The sequence below is a fragment of the Mirounga leonina genome, unplaced genomic scaffold (genome assembly GCF_011800145.1).
Source record: "Mirounga leonina isolate KUSES-001 unplaced genomic scaffold, KU_Mleo_1.0 Mir_174, whole genome shotgun sequence".
NCBI classification, from domain to species: domain Eukaryota; kingdom Metazoa; phylum Chordata; class Mammalia; order Carnivora; family Phocidae; genus Mirounga; species Mirounga leonina.
The window spans coordinates 870,862-894,459 of NW_023270451.1; the positions used below are offsets into that span (position 1 = coordinate 870,862).

At 41.8% G+C, this 23,598-nt stretch overlaps 1 protein-coding gene across 10 annotated transcripts in view; it reads left to right on the top strand.

Moving 5' to 3' along the window:
• NRCAM (neuronal cell adhesion molecule) overlaps nt 1-23,598 on the top strand; it is a 280,283-nt gene that overhangs the window by 135,640 nt on the left and 121,045 nt on the right. For all 10 annotated transcript variants that reach the window (XM_035020339.1, XM_035020341.1, XM_035020340.1 and 7 more), the window contains exon 4: nt 7,758-7,831. The gene's annotated coding sequence lies outside the window, so the exon portion shown is untranslated. The remainder of the gene's footprint in view (nt 1-7,757; nt 7,832-23,598) is intronic.

A 23,598-nucleotide genomic window follows, 5' to 3' on the forward strand; every position in this document is an offset into this window, starting at 1 on the left:
AACTTACAGAGGTAGAAGGAAGTCTAAGCCATGTTTTTTTTTTTTATTGTGGCAAAACATATATAACATAAAATTTACTATGTTACCCATTGTGAAATGTACAGTGGTACTAAGTTCATTGGCATCACTATCCCCCATCTCCAGAACTTTTTCATCATCCCAGACTGAAACAACTCACTAAACAATAACTCCCCATATGGCCGTACGGTTTTATAAAACTTCTTTTGTTTGCCTTAGAATCTTTTCTTCCCGGCACATTCCATGGAAGTTCGATATGTAAAATAGGTAAACATGAAGTGCTTTTTCTTCTTGAATAGGGTTGGGCCTCCCCTTCCTCTGTTTCATTCTGTACCTTGTTGGTGGTGGCATTATCTGGAGACTGTTCTGGGACAAGGATGCCCCAGGGAGCTCAGTGTACTTTCTGGGACCACACTGGGGAACCTCCGCACACCCATGGATGGGACCCATCTCCCCAGTTCAAACCCAGATGGCATCTTTGTTTCCTCCTTCTCCTCATCACCACCTCCTCTGCAAAGACACACAGTCACTCTCCTGAGACCGGGAGCTGCTTAAGGATTGGGGTCATGTGATACTTGCCTAGATTCCCAGAGCTCTGTAATGTTTATTGACAGAGTATGTTTTCCACCTTGTGGATGGGAAACTTCCCCAGGTTTACTTTCTTCTAGGAAGGAAATCTGATGACCTCACAAAGTAGTGTATTTCACAGTTTAACCATCATTATCCTAGAGACCTTTTTTTTGTTTTTTAAGATTTTATTTATTTATTTGAGAGAGAGAGACAGATAGAGAGAGCACAAGCAGGGAGAGGGAGAGGCAGACTCTCTGCTGAGCAGGGAGCCCCATGCAGGGCTCGATCCCAGCACCCTGAGATCACAACCTGAGCCGGAGGCAGCTGCTCAACCGATTCAGCCACCCAGGCGTCCCCACCAGAGACCTTCTCTACCACATTGCTTATGGTGTGGCCCAAGCCCGCCTGCATCAGACCCCCTGGAGCTGCCTATTAGAAAAGTGGATTTCTAGGCCCTGCCTACACCTACTGAATCGGAGTCTCTCAACTATGTTCAACCTTCCCCATGTTCTAGGTACAGTGATATTTTACATACCATCCAGTAAATCTTCTATATTTGTTTGGTTTGTATTTAGTGAAGTCTTCTCAACCACTTTCATTTATTCATTGACAATTTTACTAGTGTCCTTCAAGCTTTTTCTTCCCTGAGCAAAATAAACACTGCTATTTCAATTGTGTCAAATAGGATTTATTTAATAATCTCTGAATACTCTAATATTTTAGTGTTGTTTTTTTTTAAGTAGACTCCATGCCCAGCGTGGAGCCTAATGTGGGACTTGAACTCACAATCCTGAGATCAGGACCTGAGCTGAGATCAAGAGTCAGACCTCAACCGACTGAGCTACCCAGGTGCCCCTGGATACACTAATGTTTATTTTATTTTTTTTAATTTTTAAAGAAGATTTTATTTATTTGATAGAGAAAGACTGAGAGAGAAAGAGAGAGAGCACAAGCAGGGGGAGCAGCAGAGGGAGATGAAGAATCAGATTCCCCGCTGAGCGGGGAGCCAGGGTGGGACTTGATCCCAGGACCCTGGGATCATGACCTGAGCTGAAGGCAGACGCTTAACCGACTGAGCCACCCAGGCGCCCCTGGATACACTAAAATTTTAAAACTAAATCTGTTCCTTTTCGATTATAGACACAGAAAAAGGACCAATGAGGAATAGATTTAAGATTTCTGTTACATTCACGACATGCTGACTCTATGAGACAGGGCAGACCTAGCTGTTGTAACAAACCCCCAAATGGTAAAAACTTCCCTGAGTTAGAATTCCTTTCCCATTCAGGTAGCAGTCCAGTGCTGGTCATGTAGATCATTTGTGTGGACGGAAGGATCTCTCCCTGTCACCCTCAGGGAACTGTGTTGACAAAGGCCAGGCCGAGGGACTTCCAAAGTTCCAATGGATATCGACTTCCAGCCAGCAGTAGAGAGATGAGGGGTGGGAAAGACATAGGCTTCTTGAACATCTGGGCAAGGAGGCTCCTTTACATCTCACGGTCGCACCGAGATTCAAGGGGAGCTGGAAATGTAGACTCTGGACGGGTGGGGCTTCTTCCTCATGACCACTCTGCACAACAGAGAGGGGGCATGGCGCTTTGTTAGACAGCTAGCCATGACTGCACACTGGAATTCTGGGTTTCTATTTAGAGTTATGGCAGTTGCTCCTAGTAAACCATGAAGTGCATCATGTATGTGCTATAAACTGTTACAGCAGTGTATGTCTGCCAGGGCCCTGACAGACAGTAAGATGGCATATATCCAGCATGCCGTAGATGAATGGAATTTGCTCACTATTGGATGTTCGCACCAGTCTACAAGGTAGCAAATGATGATGGCACTCAAAACAGTCTTCAGCTTCTGGGGGTAGGCAGTCTTCAATCTTTTTAATTTGACTTGTCAAGGGATCAGTGGTTTCCCTTCTCTGAAAGGTCAAGCATGACACATTGGTTTACCTGCAAATTTCCGATCAGAAGGGATCCCTGCCCTGCTCCCGCCTTGATATTTAAGAGGCCACAGAGTTGGTCCCAAGTCCCAGCAAGATTACTAGTCTTCAAGAGTTGGCCGCACTTCATGCTAAACTTGGGGCTGGACGTTAGGACCCCGTGTCGCTGGAACCCCAGCGAGCCAGGCTGTGGGAGAGGTGGCTGTCTGGGGGCCATCCCACTGAGGTACTAGTTGAACCTGCTTTATTCCAGACCATGCTCTCTGTTTTTTGGAATGTATTTTGTTTCATAGGTTGCTGAAATGCCGAGAACTGGGTTTCAAGATGATTTTGGCTTTTTGCCCTGCCAAGCTGAATTGGGCTGCTGGATGACAGGCATGCCCAGAGAAACCAAAGAGAAATGCCAATTCTAATAGGGTTGTTTGTTTATCCTTTTCTCTCCAGTTAATAAGTATGAATGGACCCCAAATTCAGTCAAAGGATCATGTCAAAGGCAGGAAGTTAAGAAAAAAAAAAAAAGAGTTTGGGGGGGTTAGTCCATGATTTTCATACTACCGAAGTTTTGTTAAAGACCAAGATGAAAAATAAGTTTGTAAATTACCATCATTTCATAATGCTAAATTTTGCATGCTACATAAACATAATAGTGCAGGTGTATGACTATATTGTTACATGTAAGGTTTTCAAAATTGATGTCCTAAAAAGTATTTCTCAGCTGTATTGATTTTTTAAGAGTGTAAACGGGAAATAAAATTGTCACAGTTGAAAACAGAATTGGATTGAAGGGTCAAATGCTTGATATAATGCATATCTCCAATAAAGCCAGCTTTTAGAAATCTACCTTGCCCAAACCAAAGAGTAATATTAGCATTTTTAATGTCCTCATGATTATGCCGGAGAGTATAAACCAAATGAGGTTTTGAGTGTTTTTGCTTGCTGTTACTTTTTACCTGGTAATGTTTGCAATAACAGATTTTCAGTTGCATTGAATGTTACAGGTTCCCATTTTCAACCAAACCAGACCAAACAAAACAAAACAAAATCCTGCAAAAAAATTCGTGCCAGTTAATAGTTCAATTTCCTTTGGAGCAATTAGGAAATTCATTATTTTCTTTTTCTTTTTTTTTTTTTTTAAAGATTTTATTTATTTATTTGAGACAGAGAGAATGAGATACAGAGAGCATGAGAGGGAGGAGGGTCAGAGGGAGAAGCAGACTCCCTGCCGAGCAGGGAGCCTGATGCGGGACTCGATCCTGGGACTCCAGGATCATGACCTGAGCCGAAGGCAGTCGCTTAACCAACTGAGCCACCCAGGCGCCCCATTATTTTATTTTTCCATGGGTAAGGCAAGCATTCACTTTCTTGAATTATTGAATTTTTTTAATGCCATACTTATGCACCATTGAATTACTTTTATTGTAATTGGTTTATCGTGTGTACCATGGCCTTTGGGTTTCTTTTTTTTTTTTTTTTCCTAGATGTTATTTATCTTTTCTGAAGGCTACTTTTAAATTACATCAGATCTCATCTTGACCTTTTGGCTTAGGACTGGTTTTGTTTAATAGGATAAGTTGATTGTATTTTGGTTTAAAAAAATTGAATTGTTACTTTGTTATTGGAAAAATAATCCTTAGCAATGATGTATTACCCCGTTTTGTCAACCTAAATGTGTTTCAGAGTGATGAAAGCCCATTGACACAGTTGTCAAAGCAAGAGTAATGAATGTAACAAAAATTCATTCCCTAGAAATGTTTGGCATAATTGCTGACATAGTAATACAATTAATACGTAGTCTTTTGGTGGTCTTTGCAAAGGCTCAGGGGTTTCAGTCATCACAAGGAAGTTAAAAATGAGGCTGTGCGCTATCAATAATATATATAAGCAAAGATAAAATAGTTTTCCCACATAATGTTTATGGGAAACCCCACCTATACAAAATTACATGTGTGTTCTTTTCAGGGCATTTTGCCCTGAATTCAGTTATACTAAAAATGATTCAAGCTTATCAAAAGAACCACATTCCTTTGACTTCTCTTTAAAATGTATGTTCAAGGCTGGAGGGGAGCAGGGTGGAGGGATGGGGTAACTGGGTGATGGACATTGAGGAGGGTATGTGATGTAATGATCACTGGGTGTTATATAAGACTGATGAATCACAGACCTGTACCCCTGAAACCAATAATACATTATATGTTAATTAATTGAATTGAAATAAAAAAATAAAATTTATGTTCAAGAACATCTTCTTCCACACCATACCCAGTAGTATTTTCAGACCTGCCTCTTCCATGAAATGTTATTAATAAAGGGCATGCTTGGCAGAAGGGCAGAGGAATGATAGTGTGGGAGGTGTCACTGACACTTGGAAACTGTGGTCCCCGGGAGGTGGTGGCACCAGCTGGGGCTTTGGGGGCTTCCTGCTGATAGCCGCTGAGTTCCCCCATTTGCGTGCACCCTCCCTGCAGGTTTCAACCTTGTGGCCCACCCTCCTGCCTCCCCGACCCTACTCCTCTTGGCTTCCTCCACGCTTCCCATCAGTGTGGCCACTCCTTCCAACAGCTCCACTTCTACTGCCCTTCCCGTAAATCTCGGCAGCACCCCCACTCCAGGTTCATCCTGGCTTCTCTCAAAAGCCATGGGAGGAGGTAGGAGAGGCACACATTTTTGGATTCAGACAGAAGCAGAATTATACTCCAGATGTATTACCTGGGAGTTGTGCGAGTTGGGTCATTTACGTAACCTCTCCGTGCTTCAGTTTCTGCCTCTGTGTCAAAGCAATAGTGATACTTACAGAGTTGGTGCATCACCTGCCATCCATACACCAGGTCTGGGACATGGTAGTAGCCCGCAAAATGTGAGTTCTCTTTCTCCTCCAGGTAAAAATTATGGTGAAATTAATTCTGTTGATGTGTGTCTTTAGTTGATGCTCTTCTCAATATTTAGCTGTAGCCTCCGACTACCTGTGATGTAGATTTTTAGCAATAGCTCCACAGCAGTGTGGTGTAGATGCCACAGACACGATGAGGGTACCAAAACAGTTGGGGTGAAGATTCCCTTTGGGCGTGGCTCAGCGAACTGAACCACTTCCTGTTTCTGTGGATTTTTCCACACACAAAAACTTGTCTTAGAAGAGACTTTAAGAAGGAAGGAGCAGGCTACCCTTTTGAGTTGCAAATTTGCCTTACCTTAATTATTTGGAGGTGAAGGATGGTGGTGTGTTTTGACCAGCAACCCAGGAATGCTACATTCTGCTCTGCGTTTGAGGTTCCCAAAGTAAATACTTGTAGTGTGGACACTGACAAAGCAAGACAAAGTAACAACATATTATTAGGTGAGGCTTTGGTCTTGAGTCCCAGTGCAGAGCTCTAGTACACTGGGCTAGCAGAGGTGACAGACTCCTTTCCCCAGAGTGAAGCTGGCTTGAATGACCTGGTAGCAAAGTACTCCTTTAGGCAGGGTCTGAGTCCCTGAGGCCCAAACCGGTGTCACACATTAACACTGCAATGGTGAAGAGAAAGACTCATCCAAGGTCCACATTCAGTAACATAAAAAGAGAGGGGTTTTCTCTCATGTCACCTATGGCGTGGGGCTAAGCCACCTGCCTCAGGTTCTGGGCAGAGCCAAAAGCAGAGCCAAGCTTCTGGGAGGGGAGGGAGATGGTGGAAAGATGGAGGGATGGGTAGGTGGAGGGGGAGAGAGGAGACAGCATCCACATGCTGACCTAATCAATGTTTACCTGTAAAGGTGCACTCATGTATTAACACTTTTTTCCTCATTTATATTTATCCAGTGTATTGATAGATATATATGAAATATTCAGTAAGTTTGTTGGATTGAGTTATTATTGTAGACATGACTTCAGATTCTTGCAGATTCTTTCCTACACACCTCAAAAGAGTTTTTTTAAAGAGGGAACTAAATAATAAGAAAAGAAGACCTTGATTACTCTAAAATTGGTTTTAATTCCAAGGAGGAGTCATTAACCTCAACAATAGTTTTTTTGTCCTAATAAAATATCATTGCATTAGATCCAATGAAAATCTATTAAGAGTGGTTTTGCATGTCATTAAGATAAAGCTTTTTGCAATTCAATACAGAAAATATTTTATAACGGACGCATACACAAGAACATCTGAGATTACACATCTTTTTATTTTATTAATGGAATCACTTTGCAATTCATAGTTGTCTTAATATTTCAATGCAGTCGGGAGTTCCTGAATTGACACTTGTTTCTCTAATCTGAAAGGTTTTTCAGAGGTCTGATAGTATGACTTCTGTTTCCAAAAATCCAAAGTCCAAAAAGCCACAAACCCTCCCTTAGAAAACCCTTGGTGTCACTGAATTGGTTGTCTAAAAAAATGAAACCTAATGTGCTCAGCTGCAATTGTTACACTCCCGGTCCTTTTCTGGCTAATAATCAGCTGGAATATTTGCAAAGGAAACATTCAGGCTGAGGAGCGGGGAGTTGGAGCTGGTCAAACTCTGGAATTATCCATAACTGAGCCTTTGTCACGGGCCAGGTGGGGCTCCTCTCCTCTTGGCTGCTCCCACCGTCTCTTTGTGACTCTCACTGAGAACTTGGGGCCTTTCAAACAAAATCAAAAAAATTCCTTCTGTACTAAATGAAACATTTTAAGAATAACAACAGTAATAATGAGCCATAGCAAGAAAGTATTTTAGCCACACCATATAGGTGCATTACAAAAAACCCTCTATCCCCCAAACTGAAAAAAGGAAACAGACATGTCGCTTTCGGCTGGGTTGCATGAATGGGATGGCCACCAGAGTTTAGGCCAACTCTCTGCTGTCACTTTTATTTATTTATTTATTTATTTATTTATTTATTTATTTATTTATTTATTTGAGAGAGAGAATGAGAGAGAGAGAGCATGAGGGGGGGAGGGTCAGAGGGAGAAGCAGACTCCCTGCTGAGCAGGGAGCCCCATGCAGGACCGATCCCGGGACTCCAGGATCATGACCTGAGCCGAAGGCAGTTGCTTAACCAACTGAGCCACCCAGGCGTCCCTCTCTGCTGTCACTTTTGATTGAAACCAGCAGAGATGTGTTTTGGCAAATCTATTCATAATTTGTCTTTCCTTACAGGACTCCCCTGGTAATTGTGTTTCCCATCAGGGAGTCGGACAGAAGTTAATGTATTGACAATCTGCTATGATTGATGATGAATCTCTTGTTAACATTTCCCCCACTCTTCGACTCACAGGGCAATGCTGAGAAGACATCTGGTTTAAAGAATTAAAAGGACAACTTCTTCAGACAGGAAGAACTTCTTCAAAGGTAGGGGTTTGTCTTCTGAAAAGGTTTAAATTAGTAAAGAAGGGAATTATACCATAAAATGATATGATTATGTAATATTATTGCCATAATTAATACTTTTCAATCCAAAAAGTATGTTGAAAGATGGGGAGTAGGAATATAGACGCAAAAACGTTAATCATACTGCCTGTCAAAGGGGACAGATCGATTACATAGGAAAGAAAACCAGCCCTTCATGTCCTTTCATTGTAATGAGATTTTTGTCTTACTAAATCATGAATCATAAAGTTCAGAAAATAGACAGCAGAGTGAAGGCATTACTAATAAACAATATGTTTCTGAAGGAATTAAAGATTTAAAATGATAAGGAATCATTTACAAGAAAAGAGTTTTCTTTTTGATTCAATCAGGTATCAGAAAATCTCCTGAAAATATACTTAGCCATACATAATTTTTGTTATCTCACAATGAAGTCCAAATAATACAAAAGTCTATTTGGAAAGTTTAAATATTACTTTGATAAATGCTTTCTGCTTTGTAAATCAAATGCCCCCACCCCCACTACCCACCCCATTCCCATTTATGTCACTTAGAATTATCAGTTCTAGAATGGACTCTGCCAGGCCTATGATGCCTCTGAAAAGCCAGCTATTATAGTATTGAACTTGATGAAGACTATCTTACTTGGAGATCTGGAACATAGTTCGGAGACCTCTATCTTGTAATGAATTTATGAGAGCATGATTGTTCAGACATTTAGTCCTCTACCCTCCTAGGTTCTATTTAACAAATAAAGAAACTCTCACAGGCTTCAATTATGAAAAGAAGATTGTTTGCAAGATTTGGAGGTAGGAAAATCTTGCAAGCATGTTGTCTCTTGTCCTTGAGAAATGTTAAAATTAATCCATTCAGATGTTGTTTCCTGCTTAAGAGAAAATGATTCATGCCTCAGTTGAATTTGCTTCTTTTGTGCTGTATTAAAACTGATTTCAAAAAACTAATACTTATGGTGCTTTAATACCCCCCAGAAATCCCTAAGTCAGTGGCCTGGAAACTAAGAACGTTGCTTTGTAAATCAAGTAGCACACATTTTGTTCTGCTTTGAAGAGTTCTTGAAAAGTGAACATGAGTAAAGACTAGCAAAATGGCTGAGTTAAATAGTCGTGACCAATACCAAAAGAGCCTTCATTTCATATAAATGGCTCTTTTACTAGAAAGCTCCCTTAGTTAATGTAAAATGATTTGCTTTATAACACTTTGATGTACCTATACACACCTCCTCCAACAAGTATCCTTAATTCATAAAATAATGCCTGCAAGGTAAAGCTATGGAAGAGTAGGACCCATCCAATCTCACAGGGACACGGAAGTCTGGATATCCCAAGTCACACTTGTTGGGGATTGGGAATTAATGGTGTTAAGTAAAAGTGGCCTGCGATAAATCACTCGTATCAGCAGTATATTACAAGTCCTTCTGGAGATTATATATTGTGTGACACCTAGGAGAGACGGAAAGACAGCAAGAGCAGGAGCTTATTTTTAAGTGGTGGTTTCTAGTAAAAGGGGAAGATCCATGAAGACCAGGCAAGCGGAGGGACCACCCGCAAGGAGTGTGTGGTGTCCTTGGAAGGTGGCAGGGGTAGCCCTCCGTCGCACTTCCGAGGGCACTCTCCCGTGGTTGCTAGGGACGTTTTCCTGGCTAGTCGCACTGTTTTCTCTTTGATTCATTGTGTGAGAGTTATTTGACTTAAAATTCTGTCTTCTAGAGGCACAATTGAAAAGGTTCAATTCCACCTTTCTCAGTACATTCTTCTCGTGGATATTTTTGGCTAGTCTTTTGTTAAATGACTAAAGTGAGCTTTTAGTTGTCAGGCTTTCTTAGAGCCACTGAAATATCTCATTTTATCTTTGTGAATGATTTAATCTGGTCGAAACTAAATCCTGAGTGTCTTCCCGTGTTCTTTTTCCCTTGCCTCCCTGAAACAAAGGCGCCCTGAAGCTTCCCAAAATTCTGAAGCCCTCTTGTATTCAGAATGTCCGCAGGCTATTCAAGAGTTCAGCCTCTGACATTAGAATAAGAAAGTTTTTTTGTAGCTACTTGGAGTTTTCAGTAGTCTTTCCCACATTCACTTGTGTGCTGTGGTATCTGCAAGATGTAAACGACCAGAACTGTGGTTTTCCTTCTCTCTGGAAAGTGCTACCCCTGCTGATTGATATCCAGTCACGGATACAAACCACGTTCCCCTTCATCATCAACACCGATGTGTAAATTCTCTCCAAGGAAAAGAATTCTCCCCATCTCTTCTACCTGGCTTGAAAACCTTGGGCGAAAATGCAGGATAGCTAATGGTGGAATTTCTAGAAGAAACCCGAGCTGGGGGGTGGGGGATGGGTGCCCCTCAATCACTCTGTAGAACTGGTTTTCTAGCGCTCAGGCTGCATTTGTGTGAGTTTGGTCCTGGTCGTAACCATAATAAGGCTGAAGAAGAATCCTGCCCTGCTATACCTTAAGGCTCGTTCCCATTCGTCAAGCTATCTGAAAAGGAAAACCTGACAGGTTATTGGACTTATTTAATGATTGTTTTTGGTTGATGATCCAAAAGTTGTTCTTCCCTTTGGACTCACAGCACTAACTTTTAAAAAGTTATGTATGCATAGTAGGAGAATGTTACTGATATTTTGAATAAATAGTAATAGAACTGATAACAGTAAAAAGAGTTTATCTTATAATTAAGCTGTTTTGTAAATGTGAATCTGTATTTTATGGCAAAATGCAAGGGGACTACAGTTTTGTTTTGGTTTTTTTTTCTTTATGGGGACTACAGTTTTTAAGACTGCTTAACAATAAGGAGATCTATCAAAATTTGTCCTACAGGATCATTGTAGAGCTGAAAAGTTTTATCTCATGCTCCTGGACACCAGATAAATCTAGTAGACACATCATCCACAAAAGGAATACTCACCTCATGAAATGAGAGATGAAGAGCACATGAATAAAAAGCTTCCTCGGGAAGCCTGGGACGAACAGAAACCAAGACAGGGATCTAAATCTAAGCAAAGGATATTCACCTCTTCATGGTTTTATACCAGTTAGAATTGATTAGGTATTTGGTCAGCTAGAAAACCAGATGATCTTTTCCTGTACTTACCTTCCTCTCTCTTCACCCTGGTATAGGATGAGGGCACGCTCCAGATTTCAATGCAGTGCCCACAGCTCTTGAGACGTTGGCCCACTTGGACGGTCCCTCCATCGTGATCACGGCCCACTCTGGCAGGGAATGGGGGCTCAGCCCTGAACCCCTGGGAGAGAGAATGTTCTGTTCTTCCATCTCCGTGTTCTCCACAGCTTCCCATTACGCTTTGGAGCCTGAGTAACGAACGCCCTGTGACCTGTGGTCAGATGGGAGCATATTAAATCTCACATGTAGGGGGGCCGAATTACAATACACGGCATGATGTTGATCTCTGAGTTACTCTGGCCCCTGTGACTGAGAGGCCTTTATTGATTAAGTTCTTTCTGCCCCTTGCATCCTGTCCTCATAATTCTTGGGAAACACCACCATTTTTCTCTGGAAACGCACCCAATCCCCCTCCCCCTCCTCCAGCTGTTCAGCCCGAGAGCTGTCTCTGAAGGCTCAGAAAGGTACCTGAAGAAGGACTTTGGCATCCTCTCATGGGAGGTTATGGGAGGGGCGAGATTAGGCAGGGGTGACAGAGTGTGAGAAAGGTCACAGCGTGTTTTGGTGGCAGTGACGCTCAGTGCTGGTAGTCAGTAGAAGGAACCCTGCCAGCATCCTGTGTTCCTCTGCTCTCCTCGAACTGTGCTCTGCTGGGGAGAAAGATCTGCTTCCGAACTGGAAGGAGAAAGTCGCCTGAGTCATTCTCATATAGGAACTGTGTCGAGGCTTAGCATTTCCAGGCCAGAGGGTTGGTGCAGTGACTTCTGCAAAGAGCTCTTTGCAAATACTTACGGGATCAGATTTGTTCTCCCTGCTGCACTTTTGGCTTAGTTTAAAATGTTTACAACACTTAGTTTTAAATGTTTAGAGCTAGAGCTGGTGGGGAGGTAAGGCTAGATGGACTTTAACTTGGGGGCTCACTGAAATCACTAGAACTGGACCACTCCGGGGGGGGAGGGGCACAGCCCTCTAACCCTTGTTCCCAGCAAGTGCAACCTCTACGGAGATCACTCTGCCTCTGAGAGGAAACATATGCAAAAGGATAATGAGAAATGGTATCCCTTACTCATTCAGAGTTAGGACCTTGACATTCAGCAATCTCATGACCAAAATTAATGTTTATTGAACCTTGTAGGCCACAACCTACTGGGTCAGATTACACCAGAAAGCCTTAAGTGTTCAGGTCCACAAAGGTAGAGATGTGTGCCTGGGTTCTGTGGGTGCTGTAGCAGATCCCTTCCTTCCAGCATCTGGACATTTCATCCCTCGCTGCTTTTGGAGGGAGTCAAATCCTGACAGGACGGTTATCTAGGGAACTACCCAGGAGGAAAATGAAGCCCAGTGTGGAGCAGAAGGCCAGGCACAGGCCCCTGCTGGTGATGCAGTATGTTGCTGTCACATCTGACTACATACACAAATAGATGCTTGGACTTCTTTTTTTTTGCTTTGTTTTGTTTTGTTTTGTTTTGCCTTTCACAGCAGCATCTGTTTTGTGAGGCAAAGAAAAAAATCTCTTGGAAGGCTGCAAGTTTTCATATCTGCAGAAGGCATTTCTACAGCTTTTGTCAAACTTAGCTGGTCTGTAAAGCGTCTTTGTTTCTGGTTGACTGTTGCAGAAAGCAAGTCCATAAACTAGCACGCATACAGGAGAGAACGATTTCTATTGAAAGAGTCGAGTCGGATATGGTGCATGGGGCCGGTGGTGAAAAGGGTTTTGTTTCTTGCAGCATGGTGGAACTCCACATTCATATGGCTGCTTTCGCGTCCGTTAGCATGCACGGTTAAACAATGGGCATGCCAGCCCAGTGGCGGTGTTGATTAATGCATTCCTTGAACGTGTTGATTAATGTGCTCCTGCAATGCCTCCTAAGCCCAGACTGCACCTGAGGGGTGCAGGACGGGCCTCCCTGCGGGCCTCTGCGGCGCGCACACGGGCCCATTTGTGCCTGGGTCTTCCGTGTGTGTATTTCACACCAGTGCTGTTCTAAATAAAACCATAGACCTAGCCGACTTTTCACAGGAGTACTGTCCTCTCATAAAAGTGTCCTACGCTATAACCTAGCCCGAGACGCTATCAACTCTGAAGTTCATAGAAGGAGTGCTCTTCTAGCTGAACAAATGTTTGGTGCCCTCTGCCTGTCCCATGGATGATTCCACCCTGATTTTCATTTGTGTTTTCTCAAAGTTTTTATCGAGAAAAAGCTGAAAATACTTACAGAGTGCAATTTTCACTTGAATAATCCAGGAAGAGAGATGCAAATGGACAGTCCATTAGACACGTGGTGAACTTGGCATCTCGGTTGGAAACCCACTCTTCCCAGAGACAGGGATTCCCATTGGCCCAGCGAGGCTAAGTCCCTGTCCGGGAAGCTTCATTCAGGGATGTGACTTTGCTTGCCATATGATGGATTCCCATCCGACCACTTATTCTTTTCATAGAAATTGTTTCTGGAAAGACTCATCTTGATGAGGTTCTGCCTGGCTAATTGTTCGAAAAAGATGAGCTTGTGACATTTTTTATTTGTTTTGTATCTTTCACATGTTATTTGAGACATAAGAATTCTACTGCTACTTAAAAAAATTTCTGACCCTAGAATTCTCAGCAGGATGACAAAAATGATGAGAAAGCCATGTTCTCAAGTGATGAGAGAATGTCTGAGTGTAAATGAAATGGTTCTGTGGTGTTGCCCACTGTGCCTTGAGGCCTCCAGCTATGAGACATTTTAACACAGAAAACCATCAGTGTTATTGAGAAAAACTACTTTCGACTTTGGGAAAAGCAAAGTGAACAAGTTCATCCTGAGCAAGTGGGGAATTTTATGTATTGGAGAATTACTGTATGAAACTATTATACACAGAAATGACGAAGTCACCAGTATTTATCCTGTTTAATTATGAAATGCATGAAATTAATGGCAAAGGATGGCATTCTGATATTTTCGGGAATAAGATGAGTGAAGATTCTTCATTCCATTTACACTTAGCAGTGACAAGACTACAAGAATGGTCTACTTTGGCAGTTCATAGAATACATGACTTCTATTATTTGCTTAATGACATCTAACCCCAAATTACTGTTTTAGAAATACTTAGACATCTGTCTCACAAGGAATATTTGTCAAAAATAAATAAGTAAAATGTGGAATCACATCCTTGGCATTGGCAGACATAAACTTCTCTTTTGGAACTCAAAGAACACAGAATATGTGTTTAAATCCTTATAATGATGCGGAAGACCTATTGGGAAAACCACTCTACTTGATTTTTCAGAGAACCTTTAATTATATAATTATAATTAAATAAATAAATTAAACATAAAATAATAGGTTTAAAAGAGAAATGCACCGAAATAACTGAGAGGGACTTCACATTTGTGATTAGACATGCATTTTCTCAGTGAGCTTGAATTCTACAAGAATTGAAAGGGTAAACAAAGAGATGCAGCGAACATGATTAATCCGTTTTTCTGCAAAGCTTTTGATACTGTACTGAATAAAAGCTTTGCTGACAGAAGCTGTTAGCCTGGTGAAGGAGAGGCCATAGGAACAGGTTATGAAAGGAGAGAATGGAAAGCAGAGAACAATCCACATGGAGAAGGAGAGCAGGGGAAATGGTTTCTGCAAGTTTGTATTTATTTTGTTGTCAGTAAGCACAGAGAGCATGTAGTTAATGTAGTTTCCCAAATGACTTTGTTCCCGGGGGCAAAAAAAACCCAAAAAACAACCACATAAATAAACAAACAAACAAACAAAACTCCTAAAATCTGAGAAAGAATTTGACAAATATAACTAGACAAAACTACTGTATTTAAATTATTCAAATGACCTGGAAAATGCACCTAAGTTCCAAGTGTCCTGTAAAATATTTCTCTGTTATGTAACATTTCCCTGTTTTAGAGAATCCAGTGACAGATATGCTTTAATATAAAAAAAGGGGGGGTCTTCAAATTGATTTGTTGTGCAAAATAATAAATCATTTGACTAGTAGATATTTTTGAAGGCTCTTAAAGGCTTTCTTGCTATAGAGGGGTAGGAAAAAAAAGAAATACATCTCAGACAGCCTCTCACGCCATCCTGGGTACTTAGTTCATGCTCTGTAAATATTTGTTGAATGAAAATGAATACTTGTCGTGTACCAAACCCAGAAGTCATCCCCAGGGAAAACTTTCTCCTTTATTTTCTCTCCGGGTCTTCAAATGTATTGCTGATGTTTGTTGGTTACCCAGAACTGCTTTATGTCGAATTGATGGGCATTTTCATTTTCCTGAAAACAACCTTTGAACACCAGGATTTTTCTTCTGTAGAGCAGCCCACAAGTTCAGTAAGAAAGTAGATTTCAAATATCTACACTATAATGGACTTGCTGATTCTGTCCAAATTATTATTATTGTTTTAAAAGATTTTATTTATTTATTTGACAGAGAGAGAGCACAAGCAACGGGAGCGTCAGGCAGAGGGAGAGGAAGAAACAGGCTCCCTGAGGAGCAGGGAGCCTGATGCAGGGCTTAATCCCAGAACCCTGGGATTATGACCTGAGCAAAAGGCAGATGATTCACCAACTAAGCCACCCAGGCGCCCCTGTCCAAATTATTTTTATTACTGAAATGTAGCTGCCTTGATCCAGTATGTGCTCAAGTGGACATGGAAGGGCATGGAAAGATCTTTGTTACAAAGAGTAAACAACTGAAAGACTTTCTTTTCTAAAACACATTCCCCTCAGCTGAGAGTCAAACACAGTTTTTCACAGGTAGAGCGTTCAGTAACCACCGAATGACCTATGGGGCCATTGCTGATACCTAATCCTAGAATCTCACCACTTTATTCAGAATAAATCAAAGTTTATTCTGGACTTATTTGGGTTTCATTAATACAAATAAAATACTACTTACGAGACCTACGTATAGTGCCTATCTGCTGAGCATCTTCATTAACAATTATTGATTGCTTTTTATATATAGGGAATCATGAGAGGCTCTAAGAATGCAGCCTGCATTATAAACTATGGCTCTTGCCCTTCAGTGACTCGTACTCTTTCGTTGTATACATGGAAATCAACTGTTCACATGCACACGTATATAGGAGGCGTGCACATCAAAGGAAAACACAGAGCAGCATTATTGACTGTTAAGTGTACAGGCTGAAAGTGCTTGGGGACGTCAAAGGAGCGGTGACCACTAGATAGAGATTGACAAAGATTTATGGCTGATTTGAACTTGAACTGATCCTTGAAGGAAGAATGGTTCTCAAACTAGTTCAGAAAAATTTTAAATAAAAAAAGAGCAGAAATTCCAGAGGTGGGGGGGACACCTGGGTGGCTCAGTCCATTGAGCATCCCACTCTTGGTTTTGGCTCAGGCTGTGATTCAGGTTCAGCTCAGGTTGTGATCTCAGGGTCATGAGATCGAGCTCCATGCTCAGCAGGGAGTCAGCTTGAGATTCTCCCTCTGACCCTCCGCCACTCTCTCTCTCAAATAAATAAATAAATAAATAAATAAATAAATAAATAAATAAGGGAGGAAAGAAAAGAAAAGCCATTCTAGAGGGTGAAATGGCCAAGTCTTGAGTAGGAGAGGGAGATAAATGTGGTATTTGCACGGCAAAAGGAAAAAACAGATAAACAAATTTAGAGCAGAAAGTAGACCTAAGTAAGAAGTGGTTGAAAGTGACTTTGGAGAGGTGTTTGCTCCTTCTTTCTTTCTTTAATCAATGAATAAACATTTGTTCATTCATTCCTTCATGAATGAACTACTATGTTTCAGACATCATCAAAGGGTAGGGAGCAAGCTATACATGAAATGTATTCAGCACAGTAATAACAGCGTGGTGTCATTAGCCCCCAGAAGTAAAAATAATAACAATGTATATATTTATGTGTTTGTGTGTGTGTGTGTGTGTATGCATATGAAGGTGTAATGGTGATACAGAGGCAAGTGTGACCGCTCTGCATGGGGGCAGCTGGAGAATCCTGGAGGAGGCCACTGAGGATGAGTAGGCATCTTGCAGGCAGACGTGTAGAAGGATGTCCCAGCTGTGAGCAGAGTCACAGTAGATCCCCTTGAAAGCTTGCAGTCGATGCACTGTGAGCACCCTGGTATGACCGAAGGTGAAGAAGTTGGAGATGCTGTGAAGGCACGTTGGAGAGTATTGTTTGGGCCAAGAGATTGGGATAGGTTGTGGGATTCCACGTAAGGATTTTGAGTAAGGGAGTCACGTGATCAGATCTGAGTTTGGAACAAATGCCCTGGTAACTTGCATACATGGGTGAAATGGGAAGCCGGAAACCTGCAGGAGGCGAGAGCTGCTAGGCTGGAGAGGCTGACGCAGGGTCCTTGCCAAGGAGCTGCAAGTTTTCGGCATACTGAGTGGACCCATCTGCCAATTAGGAAAGAAATGAGGAAAAGCAAGGCCCGACCACTGGCTTGAGACCCTGGGTGGTTGGTGGTGCTACTGAGCAGAATAGAAAAGAAAAGGCAGAAGGGCTGCTTTTGGGGAGAAGATAGGGTTTTGTCATGAATATGCCAAGTCTGAAATATGTCAGATTGTGAATGTAACATACGGAGTTTGAATTACGTTCAGTTACGAACCTCTTATGGTCTTGAGTGAGAAGTGACGTCTGCCCAACCGTTGTTTCAAGAAAGTTCATTTGGCATCAATATTTTAGGAAAATTTCATGAAACCCCATTAAAGATGAAGAAAGCAGGTAAGAAGCTAGTGCCATGGTGGGTGCATAAGGACAGAGACCCCAAAATGAGGAGAGCGGCCTCGAGAATGGCAAAGCAGACATGCCAGTCAGGGGTCAAGCAGGCTGCAGCTGGAGAACAGCAGAGCCTTCCTTGCCTTTCATTGTCTTGTTTAAACCCAGCTAAGCTTTTGTCCCGTTGTTCCCTGAACACAATCTCAGTGGAGACATCTCTGCCTTAGGTGAGTTTCATCTCTGAAACTCAGAGAACTGAGTTGGCAGCAATGATAATTGGTCATCCCAGGTTGCCCTCAGAATCCATGCACTTATTTGAAGGAGGTGGGGGTGGTTTCCCACGGACCACATGCAAGAAGAATTAATGCCATCAATCATGCCCAAGAGAAGAACTGGCTGTAGAAACCAAAAGGTCAAAAACTCTTATTAACCGAAAGACCTAGAATGTACACAATAAAGACTGAAATGACTTTCTCAGAGAGCAATCTGAACAAAGAAAATTTTGCCAAGGGCAAAACTGAAGGAAAACAGTACATAGCATTCCCAAGGGTCACTGGAAACATTTTTTTGAAGCAATAACATGGGACAATATGTCATTATTACTAAGCAGACACATTTGAGTCCAGTGTAAGGGGGGAAAGAGCTGCATTGTTTCTGTGCTTGTTATGTTCGTGGTGGTGGTTTTGTTTGTCCCGTGGTCACTGTTTGGAAAGGGAGATCACTTAGATACATGCCAAATGACTGAGGTGGTATTTCCATGAAACATTTCCATTTTAATGATTCTTTCATATTTGTAGATGAAAGATGGCTTAACCCTAGGGCATGTGCTAAGATGAATCACAAGGCTCAGAAATTTTATCCTAAAGTGATGAGTTGGCTGCAGAGGGAGTTCACGTGTACTTATGGACAAATTCTGGCATCATTAATGCCTCAAATCATAATTTTAAATGCCCAAATCATAATTTATATTCATACATTTTTTATTTTGAGCTCCTGGGTAATCAAAACTCATACCACTGGCCATTCATCTTCTCTTCAATCAATCACATGGAGAAGAACTGCAGGTTTTAAAAAATAGAAAAATTACCTAAGTTTTCTTTTATTTCTCATGTACACAGGATAAGCAGAGAAAGCCCCCAAATCTGACGTGACACTCCTTTTAATTATTCCAGAATCATGACACGAGAGAGTAAGCAGTTATGTGGTTCATGCATGGGGGGTGCGGTGGGGTGGGGGCAGCCTGCTTCTTTCTGCAGCTCTAGATGTTAATGTTAAGTCTTGTTGCTAATGGTCTCCAGGTGCCTGGTACCAGTTCCTCATTAGTTCCTGTTCTAGAAGTCATATTGGTGACCCATGTGGGCCTTGGAACCTATTGTCTGGAAAATTAATACCTTTAAATATTTCTATAAATTTTGTGGAAAAACCCTTCTGATTTGTTTTCCACATTTCACTTGCGTTGTTTTCAGTCTGGCTGGCCCTATAACACACTTTGGCATCTGTAATGAAATTACATTTATCTTCAGTCAGTTAATTTGCTTCCTGGTGAAAGGAATGGGAAATGTTTTGTTAGGATATACAATAGCACTAATTTTAAATTGTTCAGATTATATAGAATTCTTTGCAAGTGATGTTAGAGAGTTCATTACAATTTAAATTCATTTTTTAAATCAAAATTATGCTTTCTCTTCTTGGCATTATAGAGCTGTGCCTTGTGTACTCCTTCATTGTAATTAACGTTTTACCTCTATTTATAGAATATAGAGACTCTTCTACAGTTTCCTTTTTTTGTTGCAAAGAATTATTTCTAAAGAGATTTTATGAGTCACTGAACTCTAGTTCCATAGAGATACATATTCAATCAAAGTAAAATTTGTTTCCTGAATAAAATGTAAAGTAAAACAGAATTTGTTTTTTGTTGTTGTTGTTTTTGTTTTTTTTTAAAGATTTTATTTATTTGACACAGAGAAAGAGAGAGAGTGAGAAAGGGAACATGAGCAGGGGGAGTGGGAGAGGGAGAAGCAGGCTTCCCGCTGAGCAGGGAGCCCGATGCGGGGCTCGATCCCAGAACCCTGGGATCAGGACCCAAGCTGAAGGCAGACGCCCAATGACTGAGCCACCCAGGCGCCCCCAGAGTTTGTTTTTTAAAGAAGAGTTTCTGTTACTTGAGTTGGCAGTATTATATTTTGGCCAAAATTATTTGAATGCAAAGACATTTCTTTTTCATGCTGGAGCTTCTCTTGATTCCTAAAGCCTTTTAGTGCCACACAAATCAGCACCATCATTTCAATTTTACAATAAATTAAGAAAGAAAATGAAAAACACTCTAAGTGGTAAAGCCAGATCTGATACAAATTTTATGTCCTTCTGGCCTCTGTGCCTCAACTAGGGTAGACCTTTGCCATTCTTGTCTGGAGCTATTGGTTTGACCTGTTCCTGTTTCAGCGTTGCCCCGAGGGGAGCCCAAGTAACACGGAACAAGTTATTTTCTTGAAAGGTCTCACTTACCCGGGGATGCATTTGTCTGATACTTCTCCGTTTTGCTGGCCTATAGGTATGACACAGTGGCCTTTTTAGAAAATAGATGTTTATTGTAAAAATAGCAACTGGGATCCTCTGAGGCCCTATTCCATAAAGACAAATTAGTTTAATTTCATATATTTTAATGTCTTCCCAATGGTGATGGCCCTTCTTCAATATTTAATCGGGTAAAATTAACACAGTGTTACAATAACAGTTGAGAATAATCAAAATATGTCCAAAGCAGCGTTTTTTTTAATATATCAGGTTTGTTTTTTTTCAAGCCTGTGCCCATACAATAGGTCAACAGAAGTTTGTGGAAGTATTAAATTTGTATGCAGACGGTCGTCCATGAATAGTGGAACTGAGTATTCCCAGGAAGACTTACTCTGAAAAACATTATGTTCTACTACAGAAACAGGCTTATCAAGTGTCACACATGTTCTAAGCACTTTACGTGTTTTATCCCATGTTATCCCCTCAGTAACTGTCCTTATTTTATAGATGAAGCAACTGAGGTTCATGTCACCCATGAACACATGGCTAGTGAATGGTAGAGCAGGGATTCAGACCAAGTGAGTCGAATTCCGGAGCTCTGTGCTTCACCACTCCACCTCTGCCTGAGTGGGAGATGTGCCCACCAGAATGCTTCATTAGTTCATAAGGGAAGCCCTTGGCCTTGGGAGCCCTGGTCAGTGCGCTGCATGTATGTGACAAATAAGGTCTCATATGGAGGTCGAAGCTGTTACCTTGCTGCCCGTTCACATCAAATAATAAATCTAAAGGCTGTCAAGGCTGTTAGAGCGCACCTGTGGTTCTAAATATCCATTCCGTGTTTGTGCACCTTGTATAGAGTAAATGACTGTGACAGAGAGAGAAAAAACCTCCAGGCCAAATGATGCAATGTGATTGGAAATGCCTCCCCCAAGCAAGGTGGTTTAATAGTGGTGCTGGGCATTCTTCTCCTAGTGTGACTGATTATATCTGGGAAAAAAACAAGGTTTTGGAATTTTGGGCGTCAGTGTGGTTTGCTCACAGGTATGACATTTGTCCACATGAATAGAACTTGCTTTTTGTACCTTGTCATCCCCCCGACCTCCAGTCCCACCTCTCCCTTCCTAGATCTCTTCCAGAGGAACCTCTGCAGGTGCTCTTCACATAAGATTTCAAAGGCGTCTCACTCTCTGCTGCTTTGTAAAAGAAGTTACCTGATACCTGTTCTGGATGTGATCCCTACTCTTGTCCTGGCCCCTTCCCATCCTGACCCAGTGTTTGTGGTTTTTTTTAAGATTTTATTTATTCATTTGAGAGAGAGACAGACAGGCAAAGAGAGGGAGCAGGGGAGAGAGGCAGAGGCAGAGGGAGAAGCAGACTCCTCGCTGAGTAGAGCACCTGAGGCGGGGCTCGATCCCAGGACCCTGGGATCATGACCTGAGCTGAAGGCAGATGCTTAACTGTCTGAGCCACCCCAGTGCCCCCAGTGTTTGTGTTTTAATAGAAGAATCTAGAAAAATAAATGGCCCTGAAGATCTAAAGGAAGGAAAACGAAATCCTCTCATTCAATCCAAGTAGTATAATTCCACACCGAGCTTTTCTCTATTTACGAGGACAGGGGAGCCCTGGCCCACAAACGCCTTAAATCATCACGCAGTAGAACTATCTACTCATAAATCTCCCACTTACTTAAGATTATAATAATTTCAGTGATACCTTTTAGACAAGGATCATGATAAATATGTATTTTTTCCTTGAAATATGATCATCAGGAATAAAGTATGGCTTTGCACCATGCATTTTATTTAAATTTGTATTTCATTGTATCCGTTATCTCTTTATTTCCAAGTGTTTCGTTCTGGATATTACTTACCTTTCTCTGTATCCTAATGAAGTTTGTATAAAGCCAAAGCTCTTACCCTGGCCTCACTCCTGTTCTCTCCCCTGATTCTGCTCTTAGTACTTGGGCTCTTCAATGTCCCTTGAACAAGCTAGGCACACTCCGCCTCAGGGCCTTTGCACTGAGGTTCCCTCTGTCTGGAACACTCTTCCTGCCTGTGTCCCCATAGCTTGCTGCCTCTTCTTCAGGCCTTTGCTCAGATGCCACTCTCTGGTGAGCTGGTTTCCGATCCCGTGGTGAGCAAGAGTACCTTTGCACATGCACACACACACAGACTTTGAAACCCCTCCCTCCCTTTCTAGTTTTATTTTTTTCTTCGCAGTACTGACTGCCTAGCAAACTATATAATTTACGACTTATTTTTTGTTACTATCTGTCTCCCTCCACTGGAGTATAAAGTCCATGAGGGCAGGAACTTTTGCCTCTTGTGTTCATTAATGTATGCCAGCACCAGGAATAGTGCCTGGCGTGTAGCGGGTGCTTAATTTGCTCAATGAATGAATGAATGAATGAATGGAGACTTACAGAAATTCAAAGTTTCAGCCCTTTGTCAGATAATGTCCTGCCTCACTTTGGCGTAACAGTGACTCCCCAAGGCTCAGAAATGTCATGGTGTAGACCTCCACTGACTCACAGCTTCTGCTAGCTGGGGGAAATTGTGGTGCGGCTTTACATTGTTGAATGCGGAGGTGGAGTTGGAAAACAATCAAAAGAAATGTTCCTCTCATTTTTTGGAGCAAACAAACAAATCTAGCATTTGTTTCGGGGAGAACAAATGCTTTTCGCAAAGAGCAGAAACTGTTCCCGAAATCTTTGAAGTATGTCACTGATCCTCGAACCAGTAGCTAGAGTAGCAAGTATCCTAGTGACAAACACGGGCTTTGTTGGGATGAAAGCGAATCATAAGTTTACAAAAACTGATTGGGCATTTGGCTGGTGACTAATTCCTGGCAGTGACACAGAGGAGGCTCTCAACGGGCCCAGACACACATATTTTAAGTAAAGACCCTTGTCCTCAAAGACGTTCAGTTTTTTGCCTAGTGCTCTCTTTTAGATGAAAATAGCGCATTGCTCAAGATATAAATAACATTAAGGATTCTGCCAAAGACATAGTAGTGTCTATACTGGTAGAGGGAAACAGAGTACTGGGGAGAGGGATTATCATTTTTTAGAGTGTTTTTTTTCTATAATTCATTTAATGTACTAGTTGTGAAACCACAAGAGACCATATGAATTAGAACACTATTCCTAACAGTCTCCCAGTTGCTGGGTCTGTGTTTTGTGGTAAGAACAGTGAAGCCAGAGTGTTTCCTATCAATACAGTAAAAATCTTTGTCAACCCCCAAGGCCTGCCCTGACGCTGCATCCGAGTGGTGATTTCAGGATGCTAGGAGCCCCCCCCCGCCCCACCCCCATAACCTCCCTGTCTCTTAAAAACACACCCCAGCCTACTGGCTAGTACCTAAACCTCACCTGCCAGACCTTGTTTCCTCGATTCCATTCTAT